The sequence below is a fragment of the Lissotriton vulgaris genome, chromosome 3_1 (genome assembly GCF_964263255.1).
Source record: "Lissotriton vulgaris chromosome 3_1, aLisVul1.2, whole genome shotgun sequence".
NCBI lineage: Eukaryota > Metazoa > Chordata > Amphibia > Caudata > Salamandridae > Lissotriton > Lissotriton vulgaris.
Window position 1 is genome coordinate 2117876785 of NC_141689.1, and position 14650 is coordinate 2117891434.

Consider the following 14650-nt stretch of genomic DNA (forward strand, 5'->3'; position numbering starts at 1 on the left):
TGAAAGACTTCTTCAAAATATACCTAGATCAGCTGTATGAGCTAAACAGGATAAAAAGGTGTGTATTACCTGTCTTTTAATCAAGTTTACATCTGTGGGAGAAAAGATAGTTCTCTATGAGTGCATATTGCCCAACTTCGACATATAATGCATGTGTATGAAAAAAGATTGTAAAGCTCACCTGCATATGGAGCTTTTAAGCATGCAGAAAACCTATTAAAACAAATGATTTCTGTCAATACGCTATTCAAAGTCTACGGCAGGAAACGGGATTGAAAGCAAAGCAAAAGAAAGACGGCGTCTTTTACCTGCGTGTTTTCATATTGATGTCTTAATCACGCAAAAGGTTTTCTCGGCGAAGCTGTAAACGCGAAAAAAGGAAAGACTATGACTCTAATCCACTTTATTTAGTGGGATCGCTTATTTAGTAAACAAAACGGAGTGTAGCGAACTAACTCACCGTACAGAATTATGGTGTTGACTCATCAAGGTAGCAACATCATCTAGAAAACCGGCTGGCGGCGGTGTTAGGTTACGAAGTCCTTCATCTATTTTAATGGTATGTTGGAAAAAAGTGAAAAGAGTCGGCGGACTATTTTGAGTGATCTTTTTTCATTAGAACAACTTTATATGCTTACAGCGTAAGCACAAATATTTAAGCTATGGATCCGTTACTGAATGGTGAGCTGTAGGTAAAACGTTGATAAACGGTGCTGGAAAATATTAATCATTAGCTTAAAAAAGCTTAAAAGTAAGATAAAGAAATATGAACTCTTAATCCCGGTCGGTATAATAAGTAAACATGAACCATACACTGGAAGAACGACAACTCGCTACGATAGTGATAATCCACGAGAGTGGTTGTATCAAATGTCAACCCAGTTACGTTAGTGGGAGAAAAGAATCAATGTACTACCGTTGGTCTAGGCAATGTAAACAAATGGTGGTGAGCTCTAAGTTTGATTATATAAACGATTCTAGACTCGTGCGTATATTCAAATATGTATTTAGGCATATAGCCAGATGGCTGTTAGAATGATGTGTGTGCCTGACAAAAGAAGAAGAAAAAGCATTATATGGAACAATAATTCCCTGCCTATTTACAAGCTATACATATATTGCGTGTGATAGAAATCAATAGCAGTGTACATGCTTGTGGCTAATATTGACTAGAGGTGAAATGTTATTACACCATCTATTCTGCCTATATACAAACTATGAACCTAATACAAACAGTGGGAGTAAACAATTAGCATGGATGTAACAATAGGTGTGAAACAGTGGAAAACTGGAATGGTTTTATTTCTAGGTGATGACTGCTTAGAGTGAAGTTATGTGGTTTATAGGAAGCAACATGATTAATTGGGAGATCCTAAGTCATCAGCATTATTCAGCAAAAATTTCAAAGGAAGCATGCCATTTCTATTTTATCATTTAATCCAAGAGGGGTCATGGTTTGTAATTTACGAATCCAGTAAGTTTCTCTTTGCAATAATATTTTGGCATTATCCATGCCTAGCCTCTGGGGTATCAGCTCTATGATCTGGAAACGAAGCTGTGCTACATTGTGATTTTTGTCTATCCAATGCTGTGCCAAAGGTGATGTTGTATTTTTGTTTCTTATACAACTCTTATGCTCGGAGAGTCTAATTTTTATCTTCCTGTCTGTCTTGCCTATATATAATAGGCTGCATGGGCATTTTATAGAGTAAACTACATGTTCAGAGTCACAGTTTGTTGTATGCCGAAGCGTTATTTTTTTCTCCCGTTCGTGGATGTTGTAGTGTATTTCCTGGAATGACGTTATTGCAGTTCTTGCAATTAAAACACTTTGTCGTTCCTTTATGAATTTGTTCTTGTTGCATAGGAGTAGGTTGATTTAGAAGTTCCTTCAGATTCTGAGATCTTTTGTATGCGAACAGCGGTTGTTCGTAGAATAGCGTTTCAAAGTCTTTTTCAGCAAGTAGAATTTCCCACCTTTTTAATATAGTCCTTTTAATATCTCTGGAGGCGGTCGAGTACTTGGACACAAAAACTATTCTTTTACTTGAGTCTTTTAATTTCTTTTTCAAAAGCTCTGCTCTCGGTGTTGTCTTTAACTTTTCAAGGTGTGCTTCAAGTAGTTTCTTTGGGTAACCTCTATCGAGATATTTCTATTTTTGATCATTAAGACTCTTTTCACATTGATCCGGATCAGAGGATATACGTTTGATCCTCATGAATTGGGAAACTGGCAAGTTGTTTATTAGACTGACTGGGTGAAAACTATTGTACAATAGCGCAGTATTTTTGTCAGTTACTTTTTTGTATAGTTCCGTTTGGATGGAACCTTCTTTGATTTTTACCAGAACATCCAAAAAGGGTAATGCCTAGCTGCTTGTATCGTGTGTGAATTGAATCCGTGAGTCAACAAGATTTAAACTGTCAATATTCCTTAAGAGATCAGCTTTTGAGCGTTTCCAAATGATGAAAATGTCATCTATATAGCGTTTGTAATAGATCAAACCTTGCTGCCAGGTTAGATCTTCAAGGATGTATTCCAGTTCAAATTTTGCCATATAAATATTTGCATAGATACATGCTCCTGGGAAACCCATGGCCGTGCCTGTCAGTTGGTTGTAGTATTTATCCTGCCAGCAAAAGTAACTGTTGACCAGACTGAATTGCAGTAATTGTAATAGAAAAATCTGTGATCCATGTGGTTTATCTGTCTTCAAGAGAGCCCATTCCATGGCCTCTATCCCTTGTTTATGTGGGATTGAAGTATACAGCGACGTAACGTCTATGGTACAGAGAATCCAATCGCTACATCCAGTTACATCAATGGTTGCCAGACTTCTAAGGAAGTCTGAAGTATCTTGCAAATAGGTGGGCCAATCCTGAATAAACGGCTGCATGTGTGTGTCAATGAACGCACCCAGGTTCTCAAAAATAGACGAACAACCTGACACTATTGGCCTAAATGGTGGATTTTCAATGTTTTTGTGAACCTTTGGTAAAAAGTAGATTTTAGGCCTTCGTGGATAAATCTGCTTATGGTATCGCTTTGTGTTGTTATCTATCCAGTTCAATTTTTCTGCATTATCCAAAATTTCATCCAGACTGTGGGCGATACTTGTAGTTGGATCTTGTGCTAGCTGAACATAGGTGTTTGTATCATTTACATGCGCATTTCCTTTTTGCTTGTAAAAGGTAGAGTCCATTATCACCAGTGCTCCTCCTTTGTCTGCTTTTTGTATTGTAATGTCGCTGTTTCTTGCTATTCGTTGTAAAGCACTTTGTTCTGCCCTTGTCAGATTACTCAGTTTCCTTTTGTAATGTATTTTGCTCAAGTCCGTTTTTACTAAGGTTTCAAAAGTATCTAGACTTTTATGGGATGTTGGTGCCATAAAGTTGCTTTTAGGCTTGAAAGGTTTATCAGTTTCATCCAGATTGTCTGTAGGGTTTAATGTCATAAAGAAAAATTTCAGCCTCAAGACTCTCATGAATTTGAAGAAGGATATTTCCGTTTCCAATTCGTTTGTTTGATATGTCCTGACGAAGGAGATACCTTTATTCAGAAGTTTTTCTTCAAAAGCTGTTAAAGTGTAGCTTGAAATATTTATGACAAGGTTTTGGTCTGACTTCGTAATGATGGTTTTTTTAGTTGTTCCCTGTCCTTCTCCCTCTCCTTTTCCCTTTCTTTTTCCTCTTCTCGTCTTTTTTCGGATTGTGCTAAGGGTAAATCCGGTGGTTTGCTGGATAATGGGTCCTTTTCTAAAAAAGCAACCGATGATGCCGCTTGTGTTGTTGTTGTTAGGTCAGTAGTCTGACTTGTTTTTTGTGATGGTTGAGATGCTGCTGGTAATCTTGTGGTACTTAGTTCGCTGTCAGATACCACGCTTTCATCTGAAGAGGTTGGCTGTCGTTTTTTACCAATAAACCTCCTTTTTGCATAAACCTCTGCCCACGTGTATGCCTCGTTCAGCTTATAATCGATGGTATCGCGTTTGAATTTGCGTAGCTTGGTTTCCTGCAACTCTTTTCCATACTTATCAAGACGTGTGTTTATGTCTTCCAGAAATCTTGCCCATTGTGCTTCCTCTAAACGCTCTGATAGTTCACGTTTGACATTAAAGATTTCTTCCTCAAGATCTTTTATTGTTTTAGCAAGTTCCTCCACAAGCAAAAGAATTAGGTCCAATGAGCACTTATTTAGGATCTCGAACCATTTTTCCAGGTCTTTTGCTTTGCTTTCAATCCCGTTTCCTGCCGTAGACTTTGAATAGCGTATTGACAGAAATCATTTGTTTTAATAGGTTTTCTGCATGCTTAAAAGCTCCATATGCAGGTGAGCTTTACAATCTTTTTTCATACACATGCATTATATGTCGAAGTTGGGCAATATGCACTCATAGAGAACTATCTTTTCTCCCACAGATGTAAACCTGATTAAAAGACAGGTAATACACACCTTTTTATCCTGTTTAGCTCATACAGCTGATCTAGGTATATTTTGAAGAAGTCTTTCACAAATTCAATTTTTCCATGACTTTTCAGAAATTGTTTGGCAAAATAGGAATAACCACATACAGGTTACACCTCAACATTCATTCACTAGGTAAGCGCTGGCTTATAATTCAATGGACCATAGAATCTATATATTATGACAATCTGGTATATATGAGCCTCCTTGATTGCTTATATTGTTTTTCTTTTTCAGACCCCCGACGAAGGGGCAATTGCCCCGAAATGCATTGGGTTTTTTCTTTTGTATTTTTCTTTGGTTATTGTCTAACAGTGAATCTGTATATTGACAAAATATTGCCTTTGTTGCCTACAATTTATTCATTTGTTTGATGTTTGTACAATTTGTGCCAAAAAACACTAATTGATGAGAATAATGAGAAAATCACATGTTTGATGATTTTGAGAAAAAAGGTTTAAAATAAACTAAATGATACAAATCTTTCAAAATTCATTTCATAGTAGTGCGTACTAGAGTCCTAGTGACTTTTGACACTAGGCCATATTCATTGTTCTAATACCAGTTGGCAGGCACTAATCTGGTACAGCACACATACCGTCATATAGGATTAAACCGCAGCAACAAACACGAGTGCAGCACCCTACCCCATTCATATAAGCATAAGAGGGACATTTTTGATCTTTTGGTTTCCGACAGTCCGGCGGCCCTGTTCTTGACAGAAACCTGGCTGAACAACTGCACGGGACCTGACATTGCTACAGCCCTCCCTAACAACTACACCTATGTGAGCCGTAACAGACCGGGCAAGGAGGGCGGTGGCATTGCCATCATATACAAACGGACTTAAGTGGGAGGATTTAGCCATACCCAACTGCGAAGCTGGTTGCTTCAAACTATTATTGAATCCTAACTACACCCTGTCGGGCGTTTTCCTCTATCGTCCTCCGGGCGCTGCTGGCACATGGGCCTCTTCTTTATCGGAAAATATAGCTCCTCTATTGATGCAAACCTCGAACTTTCTTCTCCTTGGCGATCTTAATATCCATTTTAACAACACACTCTGCCCTATCTGTGAAGTAGTGTGGCTCACTGGTTAGAGGAGGCAGACCCGAGAGCAGAGGACGGCCCGGGACCAGGGTTCGATTCCCGGCGCGGCAGGTTTCTGGACCAGGGTCAGCGGACTCGATAATTCTCTCGCCTCGGTGCCCACTCTGATCAGCGATCACACTCGGCAACTCTGGGCATTAGCTTGCCTCATCTTCACTAACGGCCCCACCAGACCGCCGGGGATGCCTGGTCTCACCCTGGAGATACCCATTAAGGGACCATCTCTCAGGGAAGCCAGGAAGGGTTTCGCAGCGGTCGAAGCGCCTTGGGACCCTACGGGTAAGTAGTGCGCTATATAAATGCCAATACATTTACATTTACATTTACACACCTTCTTCAAGATGTGGCCGCTCTTAATCTACATCTTCACAACACTGGCCCTACACACAAGGCAGGTAATCTACTTGACCCCATCTTTTCGAACCTTGACGTCATCACCTGCCTCCCTTCCAAACCCATTACCTGGTCCGACCACTACATTGTCGAATTTAACATCTTGACTAGTGCTATTGTCGGTCCACCAGTTCACATTCAGACCCTCAGACCGAATAGAAACTGGAAAAAACTCAATCTGCCACAACTGAATCGCCAGCTTGTCACAACCCTACCCTCTCTTCCCAACAATATCACTACCAAAGATGAAAGTTTAATTAACACATGGCTTTCTTCAGCCATTGACATCTGTCTCCCGGCCCGAAATGGAAAACAAAACTTTACCCACCCCCCTGCCCCCTGGTTTAATGACCAACTCAAATAGTGCAAGAAACTTGAACGCATATGGAGATCTGAGTATTCCCCCAATGATAAAGAAATTTATAAAACGGAACTTCGATACTACCACTCCCTGTGCAAATCTGCCAGGGCAAACTATGTAAACACCTCTATTCTATCAGCCCAAAACCGCCCAAAAGCTCTTTTTAGAGCAGTCCAAGAACTTTCTGGACAATCAAACTCGCCAAAAGCCCCCTGTTTCGACAGTGTCCAATGCAATACACTTGCTGAATTTTTCACAGAGAAAATAGACGGCATCTATGCCGGTTTTGATGCCTCCCCACGAGCATTGGATAACCCCCCCAGTACAGATCCTGACACCACCTTCCCCCAGGATACTACTACCCTTGCCCCTCACACTTCCATTGACAAATGGGATCCGATCTCTTTAGAACTCTTCTTTAAACTCATGGCTAAAATCAAATCTGGCTCCCCACTTGATGCCATGCCCCCTCAAATTCTAAGCACCCTTGACACTCCCGCTCTTTTACCCATCCTAGCCCTCCTGAACGCATCTCTGTCGGAAACCACCGTTCCTGCAGTTTGGAAACACGCCATGGTGGTTCCCCTTCTCAAAAAAACTAACGCCGATCCCAATAACCCTTCTAATTTCCGACCCATATCTCTACTCCCTTGCCTGTCCAAGGTATTAGAAAAACACATCAACCTCTGCCTCTCCTCTCACATTGAGGACACAAAATTTCTACACCCATCCCAGTCTGGCTTCAGGGCTGGATTCTCCACCGAATCCACCCTCTTAGGTGTCACAGAGGCTATCAGACAGCAGGTGGACAGAGGGGAGACAGTGGCGCTTATCCTGTTGGACTTAAGCGCTGCGTTCGACACCGTCTCCCATGACATCCTCCTCTCCACCCTAAAGGCCACTGGTATCCATGGCACTGCTCTAGCCTGGATCGCTAGTTTTCTGTCCGCACGCACTTTTCAGGTCTTTTCCTCCACTTCTGCCTCCACTGCCCTCCCGTCCCCACACGGTGTACCCCAAGGCTCTATCTTAAGCCCCCTTTTCTTCAATATTTATGTCAGTCCTCTCGCCTCTCTGGCAGAACAATCTGGTCTCTCTATATTTTCATACGCGGACGACACCCAAATCATTTTTTCTCTCTCCTCTAATAAACACGCCCCCAATTCATCTCTCCGATCTGGGCTCACTAATATTGCCAACTGGATGCAGACCAATAAACTAAAACTAAACGGCGACAAAACCGAACTCCTTCTATTCGGTCCTGACACCTCTCTCTGGGGCCCTAAGCATTGGCCTCAGCAAATGGGTCCCCTGCCGGTTCCATCCACCAAGGCTCGCAACCTGGGAGTTACATTTGACAACCAACTGTCCATGAAGCAGCATGTTGTGAAAGTCTCAGCCACCTGTACTAATATCATGCGGTGGCTGAGAAAAATAGCATGGATGCTTCCGCCAGACACCCAAAGAACTGTGGTCCAGGCTTTAGTAACCTCCAGGTTAGACTACGGTAACGTGCTCCTTCTTGGGGCTAGCAAGGAGGTAACACGTAAATTACAGGTGGTGCAAAACATGGCAGCTCGCCTGCTCTGCAATCTGCCCAGAACTGCCTCTGCCAGCGTTTCCCTGCGCAGCCTTCACTGGCTGCGCATCGAATCAAGAGCAAAATTCAAAGCCCTCTGCTATATGCACCGGATTAAAACAGGCAACTCCCCCCCTACCTCTCCATTTTGGTTCAACCGTACTGTCCAGTGCGCACCCTCAGATCCTCCTCTCTTGGCACCTTCTCCGTGCCCCATTTCAAACGCACCAGAGTTGGTGGTCGCTCCTTCTCCTATCTGGCGCCATCACTCTGGAACACACCCCCCATTTCTTTGCGCTTTGAAACTTGCTACCTGAAATTCAGGAAAGGCCTGAAAACCTGGCTTTTCTCTGCTTAATCTTCTCCCATCTTTTGTCTCCCTGCTTCTTTTCCTCTGTCTGCGCCGGGAAACCCCTGGGTATCTGCGCGCTTTACAAACCCAAATATAATAAGTTCGCGAAGAAAACCTCTCCTCATTTCAGGTATTACATTTGCCACTTTCTTCTCCCGGGCTGTGTGCCTCATCCGCTGCTACACTTTTGTAATATATTAATAATCATATTCTAGCTATATTTATTTGAAACGTATTGCCGAGGCGCCAAACGTTGATTACATGCTCCATCCTCCGACATTTTAGTAGTTTTCCTCCGTTGTTTTTATTATACCTGCTACTTTCATTTTACCCCCTGCCTACCTTCTCTGTGATCCATTAGATTTCCTACCACAGACACCATGGTGTTAGTCCTTGACCTCCGATCTTATCCGACTTGGTCACACGCATACCTAAAAACTAATTTGAAGCATGTAAGCCACAGTCATTACAACATGTGACTGTCACCACAAAGCCATTACCATGCTTATGCCTTTATTATGCGTGGTAAATGTATATAGTTGTAAAAGCATGCGTGGTAAATGCATGCACGGTAAAGCCATGTGTGTGCTAATGGCTTCGTGGTGACGATCACACGTGCTTATGACGCGTTGTAATGGCTGTTTTCCCCCAATGGACACTGCAGCAACCGGGTCTGGGCGTGGTGGACTCCACGGCACCAGGCGGATGGCCATGCAGCCCCTCTCACACAATATAGAAATCTCTGGGGGGTGATTTTTTCCGTGGTTTATAGGGCATCATTGAAGCCCACACAATTAGGATGGTGGATGGATGCATGACCGCTCGGCTGGAGGCGGCGGAAAATGCACCTCATCGTCCGCCAGCAGCGGGGCCTTCTGTCCGCCATATTAGGAAGGGGAACTGGGCACATTTACCGTCCGCCGCGTAAAAACGTGAACCTTGCGGGAACACACCAGGCACCACGTCAGATGGAGCCAATCCAGGCTCACCGCCGTGCGCAATGATGTCCCGACCATCCGCAATATTACGATGTTGCAAAAAAAAACAGAACACCACAGCGGAAACACCTCCATCTCATAGATGGCGGAAGCACCACAACGGAGAAGGAAAGCATTTCCAAGAGACCCACCACACGGACCCGACCGCCATGAACCCAGCCCTAGTGGGTGTGGACCCTTGCCTGTCAGGTTTTGCACCATGGGGGTGTGTTTTTGATGTGAATTATTGGAGGAGGGGTGTGTTCATGGTAGGTTTGGGTCCTGATTTGCTGGATTGCATGGTACCTTGCTGCCGCCAATTTTTTTTGCGGTTTGACCGCTGCAGTGGATTAGCTTTGGCCCTTCCGCTGATACTTACATTTGTCGATGGTATTTTCCGCTATGGTAGTGGAGGCTTATTCTTTACGTTGCCCTGGCAGTGTTATCCGAATCGTGCGGCCGGTCACTCCGCTGCACTGTCGGCGGTTGGGCCTGTTACCGCGGCAACTCCGTCCGCGGCGGTCGGGTTTTCGATGGTTCCGTCCGTGGTTGGCGTTCTTTGGAGACATCCGTCTGTCGCAGTTGGGTTTTGCTGGAGGGGAATCCTAATAGCACCGCCGGTTTCCCCACGGTGCGGTCGGACAGTCATTTCCCGCGAGACTGGCGGTCCGGACGCTTTCCGTCCGCCATCCCAATCGGCCTCTTAATTTTGTAGGGGGTTAGCTTTGCACGCTAAAATGAGGCAAGAGGGTTGTAAATGTGGTACACATTGCTTTGTTTTACTTTGATTTCCTTTCCGTCTTGTAGTCCATCCAGAGAAAATATAACTTATTCTACAGCCAGTACTTTTCAATACTACTCTCAAAAATCTTACTATAGTACTTCAAATTATAAATATTATTTTTATTGTGGATCGTCACCCCCCAAAAAAAAGAAGTATATAGTTTTATTTATTAACTTTTATTAAAACAACAATAACTGTAAATGTAAGTTAATGATAATATAATAAACAACTAGAAAAATAACTTTAATAAAACAATATTATAAACAAATTGTGATGTGGACTCCAAAAGACGTACAATAGGTAATCTGCAAAACAAAAAAGAAAATTAGAGTTTAAAATTATGTAGATGTGACTAAATAAGGTGAAGCATTACAAGTCAAGGTAACACTACGATTTTACGTGTGCAGTGTACCTAGTACATTTCACTTCTGTTAAAGTCCTGCATTCAAGTGGCGTCTATATGGAAGTGCCTACTGCGTTATTGACGCAAAAGTGGCACAATGGGATTGTAAATCTGCCGATTTATTTCTAATGCATTGCAATGGAGGCATTGTATATCTAGGCTGCTGTGCTTACCTTGTATACACACTGCGGCCATCAGAGTTCACAACTTCAATTAACTCTGTTTCTACATGTCAAAGTATATTCAATACGTTGCAGACAATTCCATTGCTGTTGCTCGATAGGCCGTGATGGCTTCTTTAGAATGTTTGGTGATGCAAAGAAAAGAACATTTGATTGATTACCGTGAACTGAGTTGCAAAACTCCAGACAAAAGTGAATTTTAATGTGAGTTCTTAAAATTGCGTACCTAGACTATTGCACCCCATTAACTCGCAGAGTCTGGAGTTGAGAGTGTTTCTTGAAAAGTCAGACGCAGATTTACAAGCTTCTTGCGCCATTTTTTTCATGTTAAAAGTGACACAAAAGTGGCGCGATAAGCGTTCATAGATATGTTCCTCAGACTGTTGTAACCTATCTGTTGTTACTGCTCGGAGGTAATTGTAAATTTTTACACAGTCAAGCTGCTGCACACTACCCACTCTCTCCTTTCACAGATAACTTGTTGTTCTTTCGGAAACAAGCTTCTTTGCTCACCTTGTGCCATTGCCGTCATTCAAAGAGGGTGCAACATGTGTCGAAGCAGGCTTCTCAGTCATTGTTACAATGGCCACGCATCATCACAGAATACACGAACGTAGAGCTTTGTAGGTTTCTTTTTTCAGGAGTTTCGTCAATTTGTAAAACACAACCTGTAAGATAAAAAGGTAGTTAACATTGTGTGTAATTTTTTTATGAAACGAGAGAAGTAATAAGAGAGTGACTGAAAACAATACTCTCAGCTCACCTTTTTGTCACCGGTGTTTTTCACCACGTGCCAGACATAATGCACCTTGAAGCTCTACATATGAAATATAATAAAAGAAAGATGTTATGATTGATCATTGTTACCATATTAATTTGGAGTTAGATAACATCGCGCTTTTATACACATTCCTTTTCACATTTCTACTAACTATTTGTATAGGTAATATTCCGGACATTTCAGCAATTATAAAAACGTTCCTGCTATTGGGAAAAAAAATGTATACATGTAAATTAATACACTATATAGGAGTGCGTTCGTCTAAAACGCTTAGTCGCGTTTTTGTATCTAGTTTGCTACAACCCTTTGACTCCCTCTGATGCGTACTCAAGCCTCACTGCTCACCTTTTCGTGGAATAGACACCTTCTTCATGATGTAGTTCCGATCTCCAACAAAGAAGTCTCATATATGGTGCCGAGTCTTGATATCTCTATGGCTAACGACATACTCGTGCTCCCATTACCATCATCGCAGGTTCTTCCCCCGCTCAGTGCTTTGGGTACCACTAACTCAGTGACCAAAGAGGCCACGAATGTAGTAGTGGGTCCCTTGTTCGGTACTTTGGGAACAACTCTAAAGTGGCATACAACACTTGCTTTCCTTCTTTTTTATACATAGGGTCCCGTGTGTAGTGACGAATGTGCTGGATGGGTGTGGTGTGGGTGTATAGCAGCCATGAGGGAGTGTGTGTGCCGATCTGAAAACTAGACCTGGAACTAAGAAATCACTACAATGGAAATCTGGGCCCTTAATACTTATATTTTTAAAATATTTTTATTGAGTCTTTTATATTCATCTTATAGGTGAAATGCAGAAATGCTTTTACATTCATTGGTATTACGCATTCCACCATATTCATTTTATTTTATCATAAGCAATCACTCCTTATGTTTACATTATATAAGTGTTGGCAGCCATCTTGTGCCTCGGTAAAACTGAGTCACAAGAAAGCAGTGAAAGAACCGCAAAAAACACGCAAACGGGCAGGGTAGAAGCATACTGTTCCCCTAGCACTGCTCAGGGGGTCCCACATGGATCGTTAGGCCCAAAAAATACATATATATTTTTTTTTTAAATAGCGGGGTACGCATTTTGGGCAAAAAAAAAACCGAAGCCCGCTTTTTCACCCCCCCCGGGCCTTTAACTATATGTATGCAGGGGGCTTATGGCCCCCCGGAGTTCCGGGGACCGCCACCCCGGGGCCTCTTTTTATTAAAAAAAAACTGCACCCACTTAATAATAAAGAAAATGCTGGCTCCCTCCATTACCCATGATGTGTGTCAAAGGGGGAGTCAGCTGGGGTCTGGGGACCCCTGACACAACTCCTAAAGAAAATTAAAAATGTGAGTGCCCTGGTACCCACAGTCTCCCACATTGGGAGTGCTGTGGAGCCCCAAAGCACTCGCAGTCTCGGGCAGCTCTGCCACCACCACCACCGCCATACTGGGTACCAGCAGGAAACAGCACCATACCTTTGGTGGGACCAGCATTTTTCACTGCTCCTGCTTGGTGGGAGCACAGTTCTGTTCCCTGCCTGGGAGAGTTCATGCATACCCTGCAAAGAATTACATTGTCAAAGAGGATGGAGCCCACAGTACACTGTGACCTCACTCCAGGAGATGGGGCCTTCGAGGAGGGGGGTCCCACGCAAGACTCTCTCACCAAGAAAAATACCATGACAACAGAGGTTTTTCTGAAGCGTATCTGCTGCTGTGGAGAAAAATGCAGCAAGAGATGCAGTGAACTTAGTTCCAGCGATGATGCAACCCTCTACAGCTCAGCTTGACAGGATGGTCCCATCTCACTCTGTTTCTCAAGGCAAAAAGTTGTAAAAGTATTTCTTATGTCACAGGTTTTATGGTTAGGCAGAGATGCGTACACTCTGAACCCTACCAAGGATCCAGAACTTTGGGGACAGCATTTGAAATCACTCCAGCGGAGGCCAACAGAAGGGATCCGGGCATACCATTTGACACTGCTCTGCAGAAAAAGCACAAAAAGCCTCCTGGATGTTTGTTGTAGTCCTGTAGCTCAAATAGATCAACCAACTGACACTTGGAGTCACCTCTGGGGTTCTGGATACAAAGAGAGCACAATCAATCCCCTTCAGCAGGGCAGTACTTCTTCTGAATTTTACAGCAGTCCAGTAGTGTTCTGCCAAGTGTCCTGGTGATACTACTTATGCACAGTGCCAACCTGTGGGTGGGAAAAACTCCTGGTCACACCCTAGCCAATGGGGTTAAAGTTCCTCAGGATGGCTCTGCCCACTTTTGCAGTGCTTCCTCTGTGTTGTACTGCAAACAATCTGACAGTGTCATTTTCATTCCTAAACCAACATAGCAGAGCCCTTCTACCTCTGTTCAGAGCACTTGTGTGCACCCCGGAGGAGTCGTAATGGAAATGAGTAACACCTCCTCTGTGGCCAGTCTACATCAGTTATGGTGCAGCTCCTCTCCCACTGACTATGTTGACAAAGGAAGAGTGTACGCCCAGGTTTTACCTGCATCTGCTTGTGACAGGATAGACCCCTTTGAAATTAAATAAGTTTTTGGATCAGCCATCCAGGGAAACAGAACACCTCTCCACGCCCATGGCTTTTGTTTCAGCTCTGGAATCCAATTCACATCTCATCAAGGGGCTATTCAACTGCTGGGTGACAGTTGATTTGCACAATAATGCAAATGGACGTCTAGAGACTTTACGCAGGTAACAGGAAACTTTTCTAAAAGCACCTGCTCTAAATATTTACTAGGATCATCCAACTTTTCCTATGATTTTGGTTGGTAAAAATATTTTTAAAAGTCCAAGACGATCTCCATAGCTGTTTTTCTAGGTGGAGATAGCAGTACTAAATATAAAATGATGTTAGCCCTGCTAAATAAAAAGAGCTTTTAAGGCCTTTTCCTCTAAGGACATGTCTAATATTAAATGTTTGCAAGGCCTACTTCTTCATACCATGACCTATGGACAATAAGGTGTACTTAGGGGTGACTGAAAATATTTAAAAAGAGGGCTTTAGTCCTGTCCAAAGGGGTTACTTTGAGAGTTCAAAAATGTAGTTTAAACACGCTCAGCAGGCTACTGTTGTCAGGCCTGTAGTCATGTTTGTATATTTTCTGCAGTGGGTGGCACAGTGGGATGCTGCAGCCGACTGGTGCCATTTACCTTATAGGCCCTCTACACTCTCCACTTTCACCTGCGAACTCAAGTAGCTTACCTGCAGAGTGTCCCAGGGCTCGTTCCTCAGGCCAACACAGCTCAT